This window comes from Staurois parvus, unplaced genomic scaffold, assembly GCF_062004578.1.
Source record: "Staurois parvus isolate SC_StPar_1 unplaced genomic scaffold, SC_StPar_1.0 ptg000533l, whole genome shotgun sequence".
NCBI classification, from domain to species: domain Eukaryota; kingdom Metazoa; phylum Chordata; class Amphibia; order Anura; family Ranidae; genus Staurois; species Staurois parvus.
The window spans coordinates 1,261,626-1,284,351 of record NW_028318329.1 but is presented as its reverse complement, the minus strand read 5'-3'; positions in this window follow the sequence as shown (position 1 = coordinate 1,284,351).

Below are 22,726 nucleotides of genomic sequence, written 5' to 3'. Positions count from 1 at the left end.
AGTGGTTATAGAGCATAATTTTTTACATTAAATTGATAAATACTGTATATTATACTTACCTGCTCTGTACAATGGTATTGCAGAAAGCGGTCTCTTACCTCCTCTCTTAGAGTCCCCCACCAATGCTCCCAGATCCTCCTCCTCCCGGCTCCTGAGAAGGCACTTGTGTGGAAGTGCTCCTGAGCCAGGCTGTGTGCATCCATAGACACACAGCTCTGTTCGGCCATGTCCCCACTCCCTCCTCACAGCTTTTGATTAACAGCAGTAGCAACCTATGACTCCTGCTGCTCTCAGAGACTCCTGTGAATGCAGGAAGAGAGGAGTGGTGCTGCAGACAAGACAGCGCTGGACTGGGAGAGACCTAGGAAAGTGTTAAGGGATATCTTGGGAGGGTGCAGGCATTGGAAGGTTTTTTTACTTTAATATGGAGAATACATTAATGGAAAAAGAAACTTTTGCCTTTAACTTCTTCACTTAGAAAATGCATGTAACTTGGTTAGGGGTACCCACAAGGTTTGTACTAAATAGTTTCTCCTGACACATTGCCAATAACTTTGTCTGATACAGAATGGATTGATGGGAAATTTCTGGTGTGCGAATATTTACTTGTGTGTTTCTTGTTTCTGAAATACTTGAGATGTGACTAGTTAAAGTGGAACTAAAGGCAAAACTTTTTTGTTGGTTTTGGATAGGCTGCAGAAGTATTAGAGGACATCTGTCAGTTTTTAATGCTGTCTTTGCCCCCGTTAGGGAGATTCTCCAGCTCTATTTGTCCTGTTTACTGTTATCATTGAAAGTCAAAGGAAAAGACAATCCCAAATTTTGTTGTTCCCCAAAAAATAATAGAAAGGAAATTGTCCAATAGGGACATTAGTTCTGGATATGTTGCAGGATTCCCTTATTTTGAAGAGATCTCCTCTCACTTCTTGTTTTGGCTATGGAACACAAATGAAAAAAAAAATGGCAGGGGTTTTAACCCTCCCTTATTCTATCCAACATTTAAAAAAAAAGTTTTGCCTTTAGTTACATTTAAGTTACCCAATACTTTTTCTGCATGACAAAACTAAATGTCTGCTATTGTTATCCTATGTTGGTTATTCCAGCTGTATAAATGGTAGGCCTGGTGTTAGTATGAACTGTCTTTTTTTGTTTCTTTTTGTACTGTCCTCTGCTGATGATCCTTTCAGAGTTTGTGGTAGGGAGACAATTAGTAGAAATGAAAGGAAGAAAGAGTATAAAATTGCATCCTATATTCAGCAAGCCACCGACCTCCTGCAACATTAAAGAACAATTTTAGGATTGAACAAATGTATTTGTCAAATAACATAATCTCCCCATGAACATAGTGGCAGTGCAGATAATGTACCAGATTTATCAGCATGCCCCCAAATTATAGCCCTGGTTAATAACACAATAATGCCATTGCCATATACCTACGAAAACATACATTTTTTGTGGATGTTCAAACAGCAAATCACAGAATTGTGAAATTACCTTCACTGAACGAAACCAAACGTAACAAACTAGATGACCTAGTTTCATTTTTCTCTGTCAGTTTCAAGATGATTTCAATGCAAGGAATGACAGGTGCCACATTCATACTGGCAGGCTAACATCACGTTTCATTTTGTATGCAATATAGGATACAGTAATTTCATCTTAACAACTCTAATTTTCAGAAAATCATCCTTTCCTGCCTTAGTTACAGATTCAGATGGAAAGAAGTACTGTTGCTATTCTTTGTCATTTTATCTTTAACACAAAAAGTAATTTGTGAAAATCAGATAACAATTTAATGAAGGCTCTAGAGAATACTAATGTTCCGGATGTGAACATCTGGATGGGAATATACTAGTGCTAGCAAAACATTGGATGCTGCTTGACATGAACCCAAACTTGAAATGAAGTACCATTTTATATATACAGTATATTGTATACTGGAGAGCATGTTGAAAATATTGACTTAATATCCTTGCACCCAACCTGCAGCCCATTGGCACTTATGTGGTCCTTTGTTTTATTTTGTCTAGGTTTTTACTTAGGTAAGCAAAGTAAAAATATCCTTTAGACTAGTTTACAGCAGTTAACCTCTTGATGCCGGCACTACACATGTATGTGGCCCCTCGGTGTTAAGGCCCACATGCATATATGCGTAACAAAATGTAAACAGAGCTGTACCGATCTTTACTTTCGATCGGGACCTTTCTGATCATGTGACTGCTGTGACAGCCAATCACAGTGGTCACATAATCAGAAACCCAGTCCCTCCTTCCTGCATCAGAAACCTGTTAAAGGGCTAGGAGCTCATTTCTTTGACACCATCTTACTTTTTTCTCGGCTGTCCATCCCTTTTCTCCTTTTATGTTTTATTTTTTACTATGATTTTTTTTATAATGGATGTTGTTGAGAAATCTCTCCTAGGGCATAAATGTGGGGACATTTGTAAATGATCAGTAATAGCAGTAGTGTAACAGTCTCATGTAATATGTATCTGGTCCATGGCTGTCTCCAGGAGCATTTCCTCAGTCTTCAACAACTCCTTTAGCACGTTTACAGTGTCTGATCATCTCTGGTTGCATGTTTGCAGTCTCTGATACCCTTCTGTAGCATTGCATTCACTTAATGTTTTGAGGAGACCCTCTGTGATGCAGCATTTTCAAAATGTTCAGTCTTTTTTCATTTATACTACAAAAAATAGGAAACCCAGTGGTGATCAATTACCACCAAAAGCTCTATTTGTGTGAAACATATTATATAAATTTTGTTTGGTTATAGCATTGCAGGACTGCGCACTTACCAGTTAAAATAGCTCATTGCTATATAGGAAAAAAAAGCTTGGTCATGAAGGGGGTAAAACCTTATGGAGCTCAAGTGGTTGAAGTAAAGCTATCTAAACCATCTTGAACTATTTCAAGATTTATACTGCTAGCATTAGTAAATAGATGAAAAATTATATTATATTTACTTGTTTTAAAATATTTTTTACATGCCTTCAGTTGCTTCCTGGTTTCTGGCCTAGGCCAAAACGAAGTCATAAATCCCAGGAGTCTACATGGGTATTTTTTCTTTGTTAATCTAGAGGAGGGGCTTTCTCAGCTAAGCACACCCTCCTGCCCACATGTGTGAGCTAAGGGAAGATGGACTCCAGGAAGTAAATGTTATACAAATCATTTGCCCTGACATGAGATGGCTGCAACTATAAATGCTGTTTTTCAAAGTGATTTCTTAACAAAATAAAGTATAATGTTTTCAGTTTGTGGTGCTCAGATACATTTTAGTTCTTCTTTAAATATTATCTGAAAACATAATGGCAGTGTTACTACAATCTGTTGTCATAACATTGTATACAGTCTTGCTATTGATTAGTAGCTAACAGTTGCAGCTAACTAATATTTATTATAACAAAGCATGGCTAAAAATACTTCCAAAGATAAATCTTCTTATTGTGTAACGTTCAAATATCTACTAATGAAAGACTACACAGGTCAAGCAGCCTTCCTGAATAAGTTAATGGCTTCTCCCCCCCAAGAGTATAAAAATCATTAGATTTAATTAAAACACCTCACCCTACTTTATGCATATTCTAGCTCCTAAGGGATTTTCTGCTATTCAATAGAACTCACACACCAAGGAAAATAGATCTATTTTTCCTTCATACATTTTGTTTACAAGAAAAATATCATCCGCGTATTTGACAAGTCTTCACTCACTGACAGAAATGCTGTACTGAGCAGAGAAAAACCTACAGATTTTAAGATATTTTTACTGCCACATATGGCAATAATGTACTACTTACAACTCATAAATACCGGGGAAGAACAATATGATGTGCATTATTCAGCTTGACACGTTAATCACCATGTGTTCACTTGAAATGGAACTGAAGGAGTACAAAAATGGACAAAAATCACAGAATGTGAATAAGAAGAAAATGTAAAATGTTAGGCCACTGAATTTCTAACCTGTATGGTCTAAGGACCACTTAATCTAAGTCAGTGATGTGTAGGTCCATCTACACCTGTATCCTGTAAAAATCCTCACCAGAAGGTAGATTTGAGTGTCTGTCCCTATGTGTTTTCTTCAAATCTATTCTAGGTGTAATCACAAGGAAAGCAGCACTAGGAACCCACTGTAAACACTGTGAATGTGTTCCTTCCATGTTGGGATTACCCCCGGAGCTATACAAAATCAGCAACTGTAATTCCGAGCAAATTAGGCAACTTTACACAGTGGCTTAAAGGGTAACATTTATGCCATGCTGCTGTGACACACAGACCCCCATTCCCTTAAGGCAAGCAGACCTTCCGCTACTTGGTTGCCCCCAGATTTGCTATAGTTTCTGACCAAACAACTATGGGACTTGCAACGAGGTATAACAGAATATCTTGGACAACAGAAAAAAGTACCTGTTGTGTTGAGGCTGATCAGACAGGGCCTCAGACACTGAAGGAGAATGTACATAAGACTGTCCAAGGTCAGGATTGACTGCAGGCAAGCATAATCCATTAAATAGTTCCAAGGTCATGGCTGCATGTAGGCAAGTGTAATCCAGAATACAACTCCGAGGTCAGGGTAAGCATCAGATAAGCATAATTGTTATTTTTTTTTTCAGGATTTATATAGTACCAGCAGTTTGCGTAGTGCCTTATCATATAAAATGAGATAGTACAGTTAAAATACAATAAAATACAAGAGCTTTCAACAAATATGGTGGGGCAAGTGGTACAAAATGTTTAACTGTGGGGAATGAGCTGATGGAAAAGTTAAAAGTTCAGGTAGTTGGAAATGTGATAGGATTCTCTGAAGAGATGAGTTTTCGGGGATCGCTTAAATGTAGCCAGAGTAGGAGATAGCCAGACAGATTGAGTTATAGAGTTCCAAAGGATGGGAGAGGCTCTGGAGACGTCCTGGAGACAAGCATGGGAGGAGTAGAGAGGACGGTTTGGGTGAATTTTGGAGACAAGATTGGTGATGTAGCTCAGGGCAGAGTTGTGAATGGCTTTGTATGTTGTTGTTAGTATTTTAAATTTAATTAGCTAGACAATTGGAAGTCAGTGAGAGGGATGGCAGACACTATGCGGTTGGTAAGGTAGATGAGTCTGGCAGCAGCAGTCATTTTAGAAGGGATAGCCTATGGAGAGGTAGGCCTATGAGAAGGGAGTTACAATAATCAAGGCGAGAAATAACAAGGGAGTGTATGAGTAGTTTGTTGGTTTCATTAGTTAAAAAGGGGCACATTTTAGAGATGTTAAGTCTGCAAGCTTTTTACAGCCATTGGATTTGAGGCTGAAAGGACAGGTCAGAGTCTAGGAAGTAACCTAGTACCCTGGTGTGAGGGGAAGGACTGATAGTTGCATTATTGACATTAATGGAAAAGTCATGGAGGAGAGTGTCAGGGCTCCGGGTATGACCAGAGGTGTGTGTACTGACACAGGGAAACGCAGGCTTCAGATATGGTATAAATAAGACAATTTATTAAGACTAACAATACAAATATAAACGCAGTGCACCAAACCCCAAGCTAACACAAATACATACAACAAGGTGAAACAAACCCAAACCTAAACTGATATAGATACACAGGTACATACACATATAGAGCATAACGTAGTCAGGCAGGTTGGGTCGATAACTATCGGGCAGGTAGGTACAGGAGGAGCAGGCGGAGAGTAGTCAGGTCACGAGCCGGGTACAGCAACTAACGGACAGGTAGGTACAGGGGGTCAGGCAGAGAATGGTCAGGGTCACAAGCCAGGGATCAAACAGGAGAAGTCAGCAGAGGTCAGGATCAGGCAGGGTCGGCAACAAGTCAGGCAGAAACAGGAACAGGAACAGGAATGCAGGTTACAAGATACAGGGGCCCATGGAAAAACACACACCAAGGCACAGACTGCAGGTTTGGCCATCCCTTAAATACACCTACAATCAGCCCCAGGTGATGGCTAATTGCCGAAGTGAACCTCTGGTTGTTGAGAGCATCCGCTGGCCAGCCCTGGTACTGCAGCCCACAAGGCAGGTGAGTCCCACCACTATTGGCAAGTCCATTCCTGACAGAGAGCATGAGTGTGGGGGGATATTATCAGCTCGGTTTTATTTGGTTTTATATAATATAGTTTAAGGACATGGTGCAACATCGATGCTGATTGTAAGGGAATCCCGGTGAGACGATTGGCGAATAGAAATGCGCATGCGCATAGAAATGTCCGGAGAAGAGTGCTCGGTCATGCGCATGCGCACAGAAATGCGCAATTGTGCACATGCACACGCACTGCGAAGATTGGCGCCAGACGGACTATTTAAAGGGTGCCTCAGCCTATGCTAAGTGCTGACTGGTCTTCAGCTGTTCCCCGTTTCCTGCTCGTTCCTGTGTGATTCCCTTGTCGCTGACCTGGCTTGTTCCTTACCTGACTCTTGATTACTCTCCTGCTTGATACTTGTTCCTGACCTTGGCTCTGCTGCTGACTTTGGCTTGCTTATGATTTGGTACCTCGCTGTCCGCCCCGGCTATTCCTATGACATTGCTCCTGTCTCCCATTCCAGTTTCCTGCCTTGCTCTGGGGCACTCCTGGCGATCTACCATACCAGCTCTGCATATCGCTTCTGTTCCTGAATCGGTGGTCCATCAGCCTTTTAAGGACTCCAGATGCAAGTGCCGCAAACAACATCTGCTGGCACTCTTGTCCCCCTGGTAGTATCTTGGTAGCCAAGGCAGTGGAATTTATTGAGAAGGAGAGGGTGGTCAGCAGTATCAAAGGCCACAGAGTAGTCTAGTAGTAAGAGTATGGAGTAGTGGCCATTGGTTTTAGCAGTTAATAAATCATTAGAAAGTTTTAGTAGGGAAGTTTCTGTGGAGTGCTGCAAGCGAAAGCCAGACTGTAAGGGGTCAAGAAGGTTGTTTTCAGTGAGGTAGGAGCGAAGACATTTTTGATTATGTGTTATAAAAGTCTAGAGGTGAATGGAAGCACAGCAAATGATTTTAAGTTGTTCATCTGTGCATACTTTAGAGAGGAGGGGAAGGTGCCAATAGAGAGGGAGAGATTGATGTCAGTGAGAGAGAGAGCATAGAATAGAATAGGAGGGTGACCGTTGTAGTTGCGAGGTAACAGGAACCAGGGGACAATTGGTTAGATGAGCATCTGAGAAAAGTTTGGTAACCTCTTCAGTAGTTGCCATTTCAAAAGAGGAAAGTGTTGACTATGCTGTTAGACTAAGTATGTTAAGTGAAGAAGATATCTGTACTGTGGAGGTGTCCTCACGTATTACATTAATCTTGTCTTTGAAGTGATTGGCAATCTCTTAGGCAGCTAGTGAGTTAGTGGGTAGAGGGGGTGGGGGACAAAACAAAGAGTTAAAGGAAGCGAAGAGCCAATGAGGACTGGATGACAAGGTATTAATAAGAGAGACAAAGTAGGTTTGTTTTTTAGCAAGGAGGCAGGGATAGTATTGTAGGAGGGCAGATTTATATTGGTTAAGTCCTTCAGGGATTTGGTTTTATGCCACAGTCATTCAAGAGCATTGCAATGTCTCTTGAGATTTCTGGTGTTGTCAGTTTGCCAAAGTTTTAACAGTCAGGGCCTGATTCTGCGTGTAGTTAGAACAGCAAGTGCATCCAGCGAGAATCAGAATGAACTGTTGTAAACAGAGGTGGCCAGGTTAGGGCAGGAAAGGGGAGGGGAGGAGAGAGATTTTGTCATAGAGGTAGTCAATAGCAGAATAGAGAAGAGAAGGGCTAAAGTGGCAAAGGTTTCTACATGTAATTGTTTGCTGCTTTGAGGGATAGGTGGTTGAAGACAATGATACTGTGAAACTGGTGAAGTTGTGAACAGAGAGAGGAAAGGGTGTGTTGGAGAGGTTGCCAAGAGTGTAGAGATGAGAGAATACAAGGCCAAGGGTAGTATCAGAGTTAGTGAAAGTGTGTATACATTGTGTTAGGTCAAAAGAAGAGGTAAAGTTGTGAAATTGGGGGCGTGGTTTGGTGTGCAGGAAAGATCGCCGCATAACAAGGGAGCTCCGTGTCCACCAGGGAGAAAAAAGCGGCATCCTACAGCATTGGAAGGCAAGATGTGCAACACTCTGCTGGTGAGCTCCGGATTCCCCCATCCTTTAAGACCGAGCCCATAGAGCTTTACATCCCAGGCGACGAGAGGGTGAACCACTTAGAGACATTATCTGTTATTTTGCTGACTTTAAGTTGAAGAAGGAGATATCGTAGAGGGCCAAAGAACAAGAGGAGTTTACTTTCAATGGTTCTGAGGTGAAGAACTTCCAAGACCTCTCTCCCATCACGCTGCAACATAGACAAGCCCTCCGCCCACTACTCCAAGCTTTAAGAGATCACCACATAACATACAAATGTCAATTCCCTTTTGGGCTCACAGCTATATTACAAGGCAGGTTATATAGCATTTCTACCCTGGAGGACTTACCTCAGTTTTTTGAATCGTTAAATATGGCTCCTGTTCCCCTGCCTGAATGGTATCAGGAATTCTGCATTCCAGAGCTGTGGAAGGAATCCCTCCAACACCAGTCAGAGCACAGCACACCACGTCACAGATGTCACTGTACCACAGAAGACGTCCCGCTGAACCTCCAGAGGCAGAAGCTGACTGATGCTTCCCTTTCTCATTTTTCACTTTTTGTTTATCGCACCCTTTTTACCAAGAGCTTAATTCTCTTGTCTCCTTCTCTCTCTGTCGGATGACCCGAGACGGATACCAAGTTCATTAAGCAATTTATCGATCCTCGAACTGGGAGCGTGAAGCAAGTATATGCCTTTACAGACTGTACTTAAAATATGTTAACTGTACCATAGGATGCGCTTTACTAAACTAGGCCTGAAGGGTTATCTAGTTTTGGGCCCTGTAGTTTTCCCACACCTTACCTGTTAGCAAACAGCCCAGTGGGGCCTATTTCCCACACGTTTGTAGGCTTAAATATGGTGCCCATGGACGAGGCTTGATATGCGCCACAGTCACCTACTCATCACACAGACGGGCCACATGACCCCATGGGCTTGACACAGGATGACGGTACCTATCTACCAGGGGCAGACTGACAACTCATGGGGCCCCTGGGCAATAGGGGCATGGGGCCCCAATGTCCTTGCCCAAACTCTAAAAAGCCTATGAAAAAGGTACCAGGGGCATCTCATGGGCCCCCCTACTGACCCCGGGCCCTCAGGCAGTGCCCGAGATTCCAAATGGTCAGTCCACCCCTGCTATCTACTATGTATCTCAGGATTTTTAGATGTTACAGTTCATTTTTCTTTGCATGTATGTCTCTGGGAAGATAGTGGTCTCTTATGTTTTTGTTAATGGTGTGATTAATATTAATAACTGCCACTAAGGTTTCTAGAGCTTTTATTGAGATCAGTGAAGATGGCACCGTGCTCATACCGGATGGAAACTCTAGTCTATTATCTGGCAGAATGACTGATATACCGTACCTACTGTAACAATCTTACTTGTCTTCCTGTTCACTAGATAGTGACATATTCTCACTGCCTCCTGGCAGTGGGATGAGTTATAACCTACCAATATACCCAATATCCCCTTCTCTTGGCTCTCTGTATTTACGAATTATTGTGGTGAGAATAGTTACTGTGCCAGTATGACCTGGTATTTGCTTCTCCTAAAAATGCCTCTTCGCAGCTAATGATTATTATAGCTCTTATTTTTCTTATTTTTCATCGAATTATATACTTATCTGAATGTTGTTTTTTTGTGCAATATCTCTGTACACCTACGCATTTACATTAGGGTGGTTTAAAGTTTGCTATTTGCTTAACACAGGTGCAAGCAGCAGGGTATCATTCAAATCCATCCCCATTTGAGCTCCTGCCCAGCCTTTGATACGAACCACGAACTGCAGAGCAACTTCCCTTCCTATATACCCTTTCACTTTCAATTTTCTTCCCCAGTGGCCAGGTTGTCTCCAACCTCGTGTGACCAATACCTTATCCCACACGCAGCTTGGCCTTGGCCTGTCTGACCCTTTTCAGACCCAATAGTGAGACAGGGGCATGTCCTTTTGTTTTTTAGGTTCAGTGCCCCTTGCCTCACCTGAACGGTTATTATACTTCTCTTCTTTCACTCACTACATTCCTATCTTGCTATCCTTGACATGCTTCCCACACCCTTCCCCCTCTTCCTGCTCTACATCAAACCCTCCCTTTTTTTTCTCCCCCTCCCTGATACCATGGGTCCTCCAAGGCAGTCTCTTAAGCTCCTATCCCTGAATGTTAAAGGACTGCATATCCCTGAAAAGAGGACTATGGTGCTGAATGTTCTGGCAAAAAACATAAGGCGCGTATAGCCTTTTTTCAGGAAACGCCTTTCAAATATCCCACGATACCCAAATTTTTCAATCATAGATACCCACACATGTTCCATGCCTCGTCCTCAGAAGCAAAGAGGTGTTTTGAGATTAATTGCCAAATCTCTCCCCTTTATTGTATCAGATAACCTGATTGATCCAGAAGGTCGATACAAATTTGTCAAGGGTACTCTGTATAACCGTCCAATCACATTGGCTAACATATATTGTCCAAACACCAAGCAGGTTCCCTTCCTATGTAAAGTCAGGGAGGCTCTGGCTTCTTTTTCCTCTGGCATTCTAATCCTGGAAGGGGACAGCTTAAACTATCTTTATCTTCCCTCGCATAACATGATACTTGGTGTGTACTCAACCCCACAATGAAAGACTACACCTTCTACTCTCAGCTGCACTGTAACTATTCACGTATTGACTATTTCTTCCTTTCTCAGACTGAGCTCAAGTTCTTTACGCATGCCACTATTGAGCCAATGTATATTTATGACCACCATCCTATCACCCTAACATTGCAATTCTCAGAGAGGGACATTAAAGCCAAATTGTGGCGATTAAATCCAACACTCTTAGGTAACCCAACTCACCTGGCATCTCTTCATTCTTGCCTGAAGGATAGCTTTTCTCTGAACGTGACTCCCCACTATCACAATGGCTCACGCACAAGTGTGTGCTCAGAGGCCATTGTATAGCCCTTGCTACTAAACTCAAAAAAGAGAGACAAGCCTCCTTAGATAGACTGTCAGCTCTTATCCGCTCACTGGAAACATCCCACAAAAAGGGTGGAGCTATTGCCACTCTGGAGGCATTAACCCAAGCTCGCGAACTCCTTAGAGACAAATTAGGCTGCCGAATACAAAAGCAATATACCCTACGGTCAAAGCTATTCTATGAACACTCTAACAAAAGTGGACGTATGCTTGCTACCACATTACATAAGGAAAAGGCAAAATTTATGATTCACATGATTAGGATGCTGAATGAGAAGGCCTGTCATAAGACGGAAGAAATAGCAACTCATTTTGTTCGGTATTATGAAGGCCTGTACAACTTATCATCACATAACGGTTCTGCCCTACCTAGGGTAGATAGAGTAACAGTTATACAAAACTATATAATATGCTCCGGCCTACCCATAAATTTGCAGACAATCCAGCAGTTCTTAGACACCCCTCTGACAACCAAGGAAGTTCTAAAAACCACCCTAAAATCTATGAAACCAGAGAAGAGCCCCGGTCCTGATGGTATAACCACTCAATACTACAAAAGCTGTACTGATATCCTTATCCCCCATTTTTTGAGGGCCTTTAATTCTCTCTGACGTTCCTTACCCACCGTCTCAGCTCTAGGAAGCGCACATCACGAAGATTCACAAACAGGGCAAAGACCCTTCCGAACTTCAAAGCTATCGCCCCATATACCTTTTAAATGTAGATCTAAAAATTTTTTCGAAGGTCCTTGCCAATCGCCTACTGCCCCACCTACCACATTGGATTTGTTAGATCAAGTGGGCTTTGTCCCTGGAAGAAAAGGCAGGGACAACACCATCAAGGTGCTGAATCTTATTTATTGGCTTAAATCTTCCTCGATGCTTGGCTTCTTCCTATTGATGGAAGCAGAGGAGGCATTTGACAGAGTGGTGTGGGATTTTATGTTAGCAGCATATAGGCGCTTTGTATTCAAACCCCACCACAGCTGTGCAGATTAACGGCCACCTGTCGGGCTCCATCTCAATCTCCAATGGAACAAGGCAAGGCTGCCCATTGTCGCCCATTATCTTCATCCTCCCATTAGAGTCTTTCCTCAGACACCTTAGGTCCAATCCAGATGTCACGTGTATATCCACTCCTAATGAGACGTACAAAATAGCTGCCTTTGCAGATAATATTTTATTATTTCTGCCCCGCCCCTACTTTCCATCCCTGCCCTCCTAAAGGAAATCCGGACTTATCAGTCTCTTTCTAATTTCAAATTAAATTTAGCCAAATCCCACACATTAAACGTCTCCTTTACCTTGGTGGAAGTAGATCAGTGTAAAAGTAATTGTCCCTTTGAATGGAAACCCTAGAGTATTACGTACTTAGTTATTCAGCTACCTTCCTCTCTTTCGAATCTCTATAGCCTGAATTTCATATCACTTCTACAGAAACTAAAATTAGAACTAGAAAACTGGAAATCCCTACATCTTTTGTAGTTTGGCTGAGCAGCTGTGCTAAAGATGACAGCCTTGCCCTAATGCCTATATCTAATGCAAACCATCCCTATATCCTTGCCTAATCACTACTCTTAGAAGACTTTTTTGAGCATTCATTTGGAAAGGCTCCACCCCTAGCCTTAGTTTGGCTCAACTTTCTCTCCCAAAACTAACAGGTGGTATTGGCCTTCCAGATATGAAGGCCTATCATAAAGCTTGCCTATTAACCAAATTTGTATACTGGCATATACATACCTCCACCAAAGCTTGGGTAAAGCTGGAATAGGACTTGGCTGAAATCCCTCTTACAATGGCCCCTTGGGCCCCTAGTGTTAACAAAGCCTCCAGGACAATTAAACATCCTCTTATTGGTCCACCTTTCACCTGCTATATTGCTGCTTGTAAGAAAGGTAAACTTTCCTCGATCCCAGGCCCGATGACCTTGGTACTCGACAACCCAGCCTTTCCCCCAGGTTTAGAAACATACTTTCATACACTGTGTCACAAGATCAATCAAGAGCTGGAGACTTCTTCCAGAATGGCCTCTTATGACCCCGTGAGTCCTTGATGGGCCCAGAGGCTACAGTTTTGTTTCCCTGGTTGTCCTACCTCCAATTAAAACATTTCCTGCTACATAAGGATGCACACTTGGCGTGTAGTCGATCTCCCATGCCTTTCGAAGCATCTGCCTTTCTTGAACCCCATGGAGACACTTGATTTCCTCCATTCTATTTTACTTGATGACTCCCCTCTTGATCCGCATTGATTTGTCCGGCTATGAGAAGTGGATATGGATATCCTTTTACCAGAGGAGCAATGTAACCAAATGCACAAATCGATCCATAAGAGCTTCATAAGCATTTCCACACAGGAACATAACTTCCAGTTTTACTCTAGATGGTTCAGGACTCCTCATCTTTTGCACAAAATATACCCAATGGTTCCCAGTACATGTTGGAGATGCCTCCAAGCTGAAGGTACTCTACTGCATCTGTGGTGGGATTACGCACTACTGAAGTCCTACTGGAAATTAGTACGCACTACTATTACACGAGTGGCCTCAGTTAGGTTGAATTTTACATCATCCCAATACTTGCTTTTTCATTCCGCATCTCCTGTGCCCAAGTTCCACAAATCGTTAGCAATACATATGATAACATCGGCGTGTATGTGCATTCCACACTATTGGAATAGACAACAGATCCCTACACTAGGAGAGTGGTTTACAAAGCTTAACAGAACTGCAGAACTGGAAAAGCTTATCCACGTTACGCAGGACAAATATTCTAAATTTGACAAAATTTGGGCCAGCTAGATACATTTCCAGTCTTTAACAGAATATACTACAGTGATGGCAAATTAAAACACTGCATATGTCCCTTCCCATTAATGTGTACTCCTTTACATTAAAACCCACTGAATGAGTGCACATCTACTATCTAATTGACTTCATTACACATCCTGTGATGACAAGATATGGAGAGAGCTTTTGATCTACAGTATACCTTACCACCACTACCTCCTCCCCTTCTCTCATCCCACCCCCCCCCCACCCCTTTTTTTCTCTCTTTCTTTCTCTCCTTCCTCTCTCTGTCTTATTCTTCCTTCCTTCTTTTATCTTTTTCTTCCTTTTTTACCTGGATTAGCATTTGAGTTATTCGTAGCATCTGAATTCAAGTGACTGATTTGGTCTAATGGCTTCTCTGTACTGAGTGTAGTTGCTACCCCTGTCTCTAACTTCCTCTACACCATCTTCAATATACTAGGTATACATTATTACTTATCTTAAAAACACCTTCCCTGGACCCTCATGCTACACCTGTTGCAATGCACATATGGGAAACCGGTTTGAGAAGCGCCACATGTCGTCGGATGTTGCACACTCCATGGACTAATTTTGGCTATCTATGGTGGATACTGAGGAGTATAACTAAGATCCATCTCCTGATTACTCCCATTGACCTCTACGTATATCTACAAGATCCCTGTAGCAACCTGAAATAATCTTAAGACTGGTTCAACAAGCATTTACCACTCATTATGGATACGTAATGAAGATTTTTATGTTTGCTCCTCAGTGCAACCTAATCATAGAGGGTCACCTCCGCACTATACCTGGTAAACACCTATACCTCTGTTATTGTATTTTTCTCTTACAATCCTGTAATCTTATGTTATACTTCTGTTTTGTACTTTTTCTACTTTTTCTATTCCAATAAAAAACTATTATTAAAAAAAAGAGACAAAAAATAAAGCTGTGAAGTTGTCAAACAATAAAAGAGAAAAATTCCCAGCTATACTTACCAACCAGCTTGCAAAAAAACTGAATTAGCCTGTCTAACAGTATGCATTAAAAACAGGGGTTTAGCTAGCACACATTTTCAAATACATGCATAAGCTGCAGAGCCTCTTCAAGGCACCCTGATATTCTGCAGTTCCTAACTCTACAAATTTTGAGAGCCCCCATAGTAGAGGCACATGTATTTAATGGATAGACTGAGGAAAGATGAACCTGAGGGAGCCTACCAATTCTTAAAGGTACAGAAGCGCATATGGCACAATGGCAGCCAAGGTGTCCAGTGTGCCCCCTCACCAACAAGTCAACAGTACAAAAAATAGCCTCTTCCCCAGTCTATAACTGGACTTCACAGCAAGGAGCGCATAGAAGGGAAATGTATGTCAAACAATAAAAGAGAAAAATTCCCAGCTTAACTTACCAACCAGCTTGCAAACAAACCAAATTAGCTTGTCTAACAGTATGCGTTAAAAACAGGGGTTTAGTTAGCACACATTTACACATAAGTTGTGAAGTTGAGCTGTAGACAGACTTTTAACATTAACAGGGATGTTGAATTCACCAATAATGATAGCGGGTATTTCAGAGGAGAGAGAGTAGGGTAGCTAGGCAGAGAAGTCAGCAAAAAAAGTGTGATACTGGTCTAAGAGGCCGATAAATCACTGCAATCCTCAAAGAAATTGGAGAAAAAAGACAAATACAGTGCAGCTCAATAGAAGGGAGGGATAGAGAGGGAGGGGCAGAAAGGACTTGTTAGGCGATCTGTGGAGATAGAAGGAATCCAACTCCACCTCCTTTCCGTTCACTGGGTCTGGGTGAGTGAGTCAAGTGGAAGCCACCATGGGAGAGGGCAGCTGGAGAAACCAAGTCATAATCTTGAAGCCAGATATCAGTTATGGCAAGTATGTTAAAGCAATGGGAGATAAAAAGGTCATGCACAGATGTGATCTTATTATAGACAGAGCAGTAAACAGTCAGAGGTCAAGACAGACAGCAATTCAAAGAGAGTAATCAGTAATCCAAGTAAAGGTTAGCAACACAGAATCCAAGGCAGATAGATAAGTCAGAGACTAACAGAACCAGAATGCAGGAACATTATCACAAGCTCAGAGTTTTGACCTCTAGCAACCGGGTAGAACCTTGCTTAGCTGTCAAAGGGGAATCACCCAACTGGTCACTTAGCACAGAGATTACACCATCTGGGAGGAGAGAGCGATCACTTGCCAACTAGGAGCATTGATTGCTGGATGCAGAAAAGTGAGCCTATTAGAGCAGCACTATGATCCTCACCTCAAATCCTAACAAGGAAACTAACGGCATGGAGTTTGCATGCTCTCCCTTCTGTGGGTTTCCTCCCGCACTCCACTGGTAGATTAGTTGGGTCCTATCTAAATTGGCCTTTTTATGTACTGTATGCATGTGAGTTAGGGATTTTAGATTGTAAGCGCCTTGGGGAAGGAGACTGATGTAATTGTACAGTATGTAAATCCCTGTGTAAATTGTTGGCACTGTATAATTGTGGGATACTAACATTTCTAGGTAAAGTCGATCCAGCTTATATCCGATTGCCTCTCGGGGGATCAGGAAGGAATTTTTTTCCCTGCAGGAGCAAATTGGATCGTGCTTTGCTGGATTTTTTCTGCCTTCCTCTGGATCAACTTTGGGTATAGGATTATAACTTCTTTTTTTTAATGGTTCAACTGGATGAACTTTTGTCTTTTTTCAGCCAGGCTAACTATGTAACTAACTATGTACCTATAAATACCTGTAATAATACTATTAACTCTATTGACTCATTGAAAGATTTAACCTGGGTTTGTCATTAATCTTATTTGTAATGCAGAAAATAGATAATATTCACTTTGCAAGGCAAATCTTCAGCTTGAATAGTGAACATTTACTTAGCTTAGTAAATAGGATGAAGTTGAGCTCTAATCATGAGCAGGGGGAATTAATAAAACAGGATTTTTGCTTACACATGATTGGATGACAGAAGTGAACACAACTTCAACAGTCAGATCACCCAGTGGCATGAGATTTTGGTTGGTGAGTGGATCCATTATTCAAATTCACTCTTCATATAAATCAATAAGACACATGTTAATATTTACAAACTGCAATATTTTTCTGACTAACAGTGTTCCTCTTGTTTGTCCAGAAAAAAAATGCTTCTGACTTAATAGTCCTCTTTGATCACATGGTCTTTGACTGCCAATGATTAGAGATTGACTTCATTGTTCTCATTAAAACCTATTCCATTTGGTGGACCTAGGGTGCATTCACACTTGTGAATGCACCTTCAGGCAGATTACTTGCTAGAACCCCAGTGGGGGTTCCCGCGATTAGCTGCAAGAGGCAGACCAATTGAAAGCAATGCGTTGCTGCTGGCTCCCGCAGCTAATTGTGTTCACTCACATGTAATCACTCATGTAGCGATCACATGCAAGTGATCGGCCCTGGACGCAGAATACCTTATTCCATGGCCAATCACTTGCATGTGATCACTGCAGTAGAAAATGCGAGTGGGCACAATTAGTTGTGAGAGTCAACAGCCTCCCATTGCTTTCTAAGAGGCTGTCTCTCGCAGCTAATTGTGGGAACCCCAAGCTGGAGTTCTCATGTTCTCAGACTACTGGTGCATTCGCAAGTGTGAATACACCCTGACACTGAGCATGTGCTGAATGGTGCAAAAATATAACCACAGTCTTCATAAAACATTGTATCTTTTATAAATCTATAAAAATAGATGTATGTCCATAGCTTTTTAGGCCAAGCTTCTCTTTTGGGTCACAGCAGTGCACTTATTTCTGCACTCCTGTGACTTGGCACCATCGGTTGGTTTCACAGGACACAGCTGACATTAGGCCCTTGTGTAAGGCTAGTTCACACCTATGCAGGTTGCATTTGAGTCATTTCTGCATTGTATTTTGCATTTTTGCGCCTGCGTTTTTGATGCGTTACTGATACATTTTGCTTTTTTTTTTCTAGTTGCTAAGCAGATTTAAAATGCAAAACGCAAAACACATCAAAAATGCAATACATGCTTTTCTGCAGTGTTTCCATTGAAATCTATAGAACCAAAAATTCAACTTTTTGCATTAAAAAAAGTCTCTGACTCTTTCCAGAAAACGCACAGGTGTGAACATGTCCCATAGGAAATAATGTTAAATGGACTGTACTGTGTTTCTGCAATACACAAAACGCTGCAGAAAACGCTTCGGTTTAAACCTAGGGTAAGGCAGCCGGTCCAACAGAAGCTAGTCAACTTCTGTTGAAAGGGCTTGACTGAAAAAGGTCTGCTGATCGACTCCCGAGTTTTGACTGGAGTGTTCTGGTGGGGGGGGGAGGGTCCCCCCGTCAGAACACAACAGCACAGTAGGGGAGATTGCAGTACTAGGCTTTAGATTCAGCTGATAGTGGGTTAAAACCCGCTGTCAGCTGATGTCACAGAGTCAGTGCAGGCTCTTTGGGGATCTTGACAATAATGTTGGGATCCACCCAGATGCCTAACTGGCAGCTGGCTCAGCTTTTTTTTTTTTTTTTTTTTAGTTATTTCAATTTTTTTCAGCTCCTATAGCACCAGGTACACTAACACAATGGAGGCTACTTTTGCACAGATAAAGAAAAGACCTAAGTTCACATCTAACCGACGCTTCACAGTATAGCATAGTCAGCTACTGAAGAGATTTGAAGCATATATACAGTTGGTACACTTATCAAATGGTCCTATTCATTTTTCTATGCTGCAATGTAGTACATTACAGAAACACAGTCTACATGTGGCATAGCACAGTATATGACATGATTAGAGATGAGCGAATTATTCAAAAATTCGGTTCGGCTGATTCGCCGAATTCGCTGAATAAATTTGCTTCAAGCCGAATATATTTGCTGCGAATTTAACTTAAAAAAAGGGTGTTTCTAGGCTTCAGAGAGCCTTTATATTAGTGCAGAACACTGTACCTTTAATTTAAATGCCCTTGGAGTCTGCTGGGGAAGAGAAATAATACTGTTAGTCAGTATGACATGCAGATGAGTGCCGTCGATCTTAGAATCACCGCACACTTCACTCATTTGGGCAGTCACGGGGCCAAAACCAGAGTGTGGAGCCACAGTGTGGCGGTGGAGGCAGCAGCAATGGGAGGCCATACAGCACCCTATGACAAAATGGAACCCACCAGCAGTGTGAGGAGACCTGAAAGTGGCACATGGCAGAGTGTGGCGATGGAGACAGCAGCAATGGGAGGCCGTACAGGGACCCATGACACACTCTGGACCTGGCAGCAGCATGAGGAGGCGGTACAGGGGCCCATGGCAGAGTGGCGGAGCGTAAGCAGCTAAAATTGAAGGCCATACAGAGGCCTATGTTAAAAAGTCCCCCCAGCAGCAGCGTGGGGAGACGACTATCAAGAGTCCAATGGCAGAGTGGTGGAGCAGAAGCAGCTTCAATTGAAGGCCATACACAGGCCTAGGTTTAAAAGTCCCTCACAGTTAATTCCAATAACGAACTCTACTCCTCCGTGCAATCTACTTACGAGACCCTGGGCAGGTCTGGGTCCAATTTGTGGTAGAGACTGGTTTTGTTCAGCCATGCTTGAGCGAGTAATAACAGGTCTGTGCTGCCCTTTGGTGTCTGGCTTAATGCGCACAACACTGAACGTCCCAGCGTTTGTCAACGATTTGCCGTTAAGTGATGCAAACCCGCTGAACCACGTTCATGAGGAGCCGGTACAGGGGGCCATGAATCAGTATGGACCTGGCAGCAGCGTGAGCAGACGACAGAGGCACATGGCGCAGGGTGGCGGTGTAGGCAGCATTATTCTGAAGCCATACACAGGCCTAGGTTAAAAAGCGGAAGCCGTCAGCAGCGTGAGCAGACGACAGAGACACATGGCGCAGGGTGGCGGTGGATGCAGCAGTATTCGGAAGCCAAACACAGGCCTCGGTTAAAAAGCGGAAGCCGTCAGCAGCGTGAGCAGACGACAGAGGCACATGGCGCAGGGTGGTGGTGGAGGCAGCAGCAATGGAAGGCCATACAGCACCCTATCACAAAATGGAACCCACCAACAGTGTAAGGAGACCTGAAAGTGGCACATGGCAGAGTCTGGCGATGAAGTCAGCAGCAAAGGGAGGCCGTACAGGGACCCATGACACACTCTGGACCTGGCAGCAGCAAGCGGAGGCGGTACAGGGGCCCATGGCAGAATGGCGAAGCGTAAGCAGCTTAAATTGAAGGCCATACAGAGGCCTATGTTAAAAAGTCCCCCCAGCAGCAGTGTGGGGAGACGACTATCAAGAGTCCAATGGCAGAGTGGCGGAGCAGAAGCAGCTTCAATTGAAGGCCATACACAGGCCTAGGTTAAAAAGTCCCCCCAGCAGCAGCGTGGGGAGACGACTATCAAAAGTCCAATGGCAGAGTGGCGGAGCGGAAGCAGCTTCAATTGAAGGCCATACACAGGCCTAGGTTAAAAAGTCCCCCCAGCAGCAGTGTGGGGAGACGACTATCAAGAGTCCAATGGCTGAGTGGCGATCCGGGAAGTCAGCGTTGTGATTGCAGATGCAATGCAGAAATTCTACGAAGTAATGCCGTGGGTGCAAAGAAGATCATATACCGTCGTACTTCCATCCATAAGACGGAACAACCTGCAAACCCAGAGCTTTATTGCCCTGACCTGCTGAGCAGCTTCTGGGATACCCAAAAGGCCCATGGCAGAGTGGCGTAGCGTAAGCAGCTTCAATTAAAGGCCATACAGAGGCCTATGTTAAAAAGTCCCCCCAGCAGCAGCGTGGGGAGACTACTATCAAGAGTCCAATGGCAGAGTGGCGGAGCGGAAGCAGCTTCAATTGAAGGCCATACACAGGCCTAGGTTAAAAAGTCCCCCCAGCAGCAGCGTGGGGAGACGACTATCAAGAGTCCAATGGCAGAGTGGCGGAGCGGAAGCAGCTTCAATTGAAGGCCATACACAGGCCTAGGTTAAAAAGTCCCCCCAGCAGCAGTGTGGGGAAACGACTATCAAGAGTCCAATGGCTGAGTGGCGATCCGGGAAGTCAGCGTTGTGATTGCAGATGCAATGCAGAGATTCTATGAGGTGATGCCGTGGGTGCGAAGAAGATCATATACCGTCGTACTTCCATCCATAAGACGGAACAACCTGCGAACCGGGAGCTTTATTGCCCTGACCCGCTGAGCAGCTTCTGGGATACCCAAGAGGCCCATGGCAGAGTGGCGGAGCGTAAGCAGCTTCAATTAAAGGCCATACAGAGGCCTATGTTAAAAAGTCCCCCCAGCAGCAGCGTGGGGAGACGACTATCAAGAGTCCAATGGCAGAGTGGCGGAGCGGAAGCAGCTTCAATTGAAGGCCATACACAGGCCTAGGTTAAAAAGTCCCCCCAGCAGCAGTGTGGGGAGACGACTATCAAGAGTCCAATGGCTGAGTGGCGATCCGGGAAGTCAGCGTTGTGATTGCAGATGCAATGCAGAGATTCTATGAGGTGATGCCGTGGGTGCGAAGAAGATCATATACCGTCGTACTTCCATCCATAAGACGGAACAACCTGCGAACCGGGAGCTTTATTGCCCTGACCCGCTGAGCAGCTTCTGGGATACCCAAGAGGCCCATGGCAGAGTGGCAGAGCATAAGCAGCTTCAATTAAAGGCCATACAGAGGCCTATGTTAAAAAGTCCCCCCAGCAGCAGCGTGGGGAGACGATTATCAAGAGTCCAATGGCAGAGTGGCGGAGCGGAAGCAGCTTCAATTGAAGGCCATACACAGGCCTAGGTTAAAAAGTCCCCCCAGCAGCAGTGTGGGGAGACGACTATCAAGAGTCCAATGGCTGAGTGGCGATCCGGGAAGTCAGCGTTGTGATTGCAGATGCAATGCAGAAATTTTATGAGGTAATGCCGTGGGTGCGAAGAAGATCATATACCGTCGTACTTCCATCCATAAGACGGAACAACCTGCGAACCGGGAGCTTTATTGCCCTGACCCGCTGAGCAGCTTCTGGGATACCCAAGAGTTTGGCTTCTGTGGGGAATATGGTTGAAAACTGAAACTTAAAGGCATGTTGACGGAAGGGCACCAGTGTCAGTGCTCCGGAGGGAATATAGCTTCAAAGCTGACACTTAAAGGTATATCGACGGTCAGAGACCACAGGAAGTGGAGCTTGCGTCTTAAATCGACTGAATGTGGCAGACGTGAAACGTCTACGGGCCGTATATGAAACGGGTTGTTCCTCTTTCTGGAATAAGTGTTGGAAATGGCCACTCTTTTTGGTGTGGCGTTTTGTCTATTTAATTCCGATAACGGCACTCTCCACCGCGGCTCGGCACAAGCCATCATTTCTCGGAAAGGTGCTGAGTCCACCACTTGGAAAGGGAGGGACTGCAGCACCAGCAACTTGGACAGGAGGACGTTCAGCTTCTGCACCGTCGGGTGCGTGCTCGCAAACTGTTGTCTCTTGGAAACGGATTCCAAGAAAGACTGCTGACGGAATCCGTGAAGAGAAGTAGCAGGAGAAGGAGCATCTGAACGAGCGGAAGATGCCAACGAGCGACAACTCCCCTCAGCAGAGGTGTTGGAGCCTTGACTGGCTGATAGAGGGCGATTGACGTCGGGTGACGGAGCAAGTAACGGAGCGGGTGATGGAGCGGGGGCTGGGGCAGGCAGAACCGCCGTATCTTTATCACGGTTTTCCCAGGCCACCGAATGGCGACGCTGCATATGCTGACGCAACGCTGTAGTCCCAACATTGGCCCCCTGGCCACGCTTGACTTTCTGGCCACATAGTCGACATACGGCTACGTTTACTTCCTCGGGCGGCTTGACGAAAAATTGCCACACTGCCGAGTAGGAAACTTTGCCCCCGCTACTTCTCACTGGCTGACTGCTACTTCCTCCGTGCACACC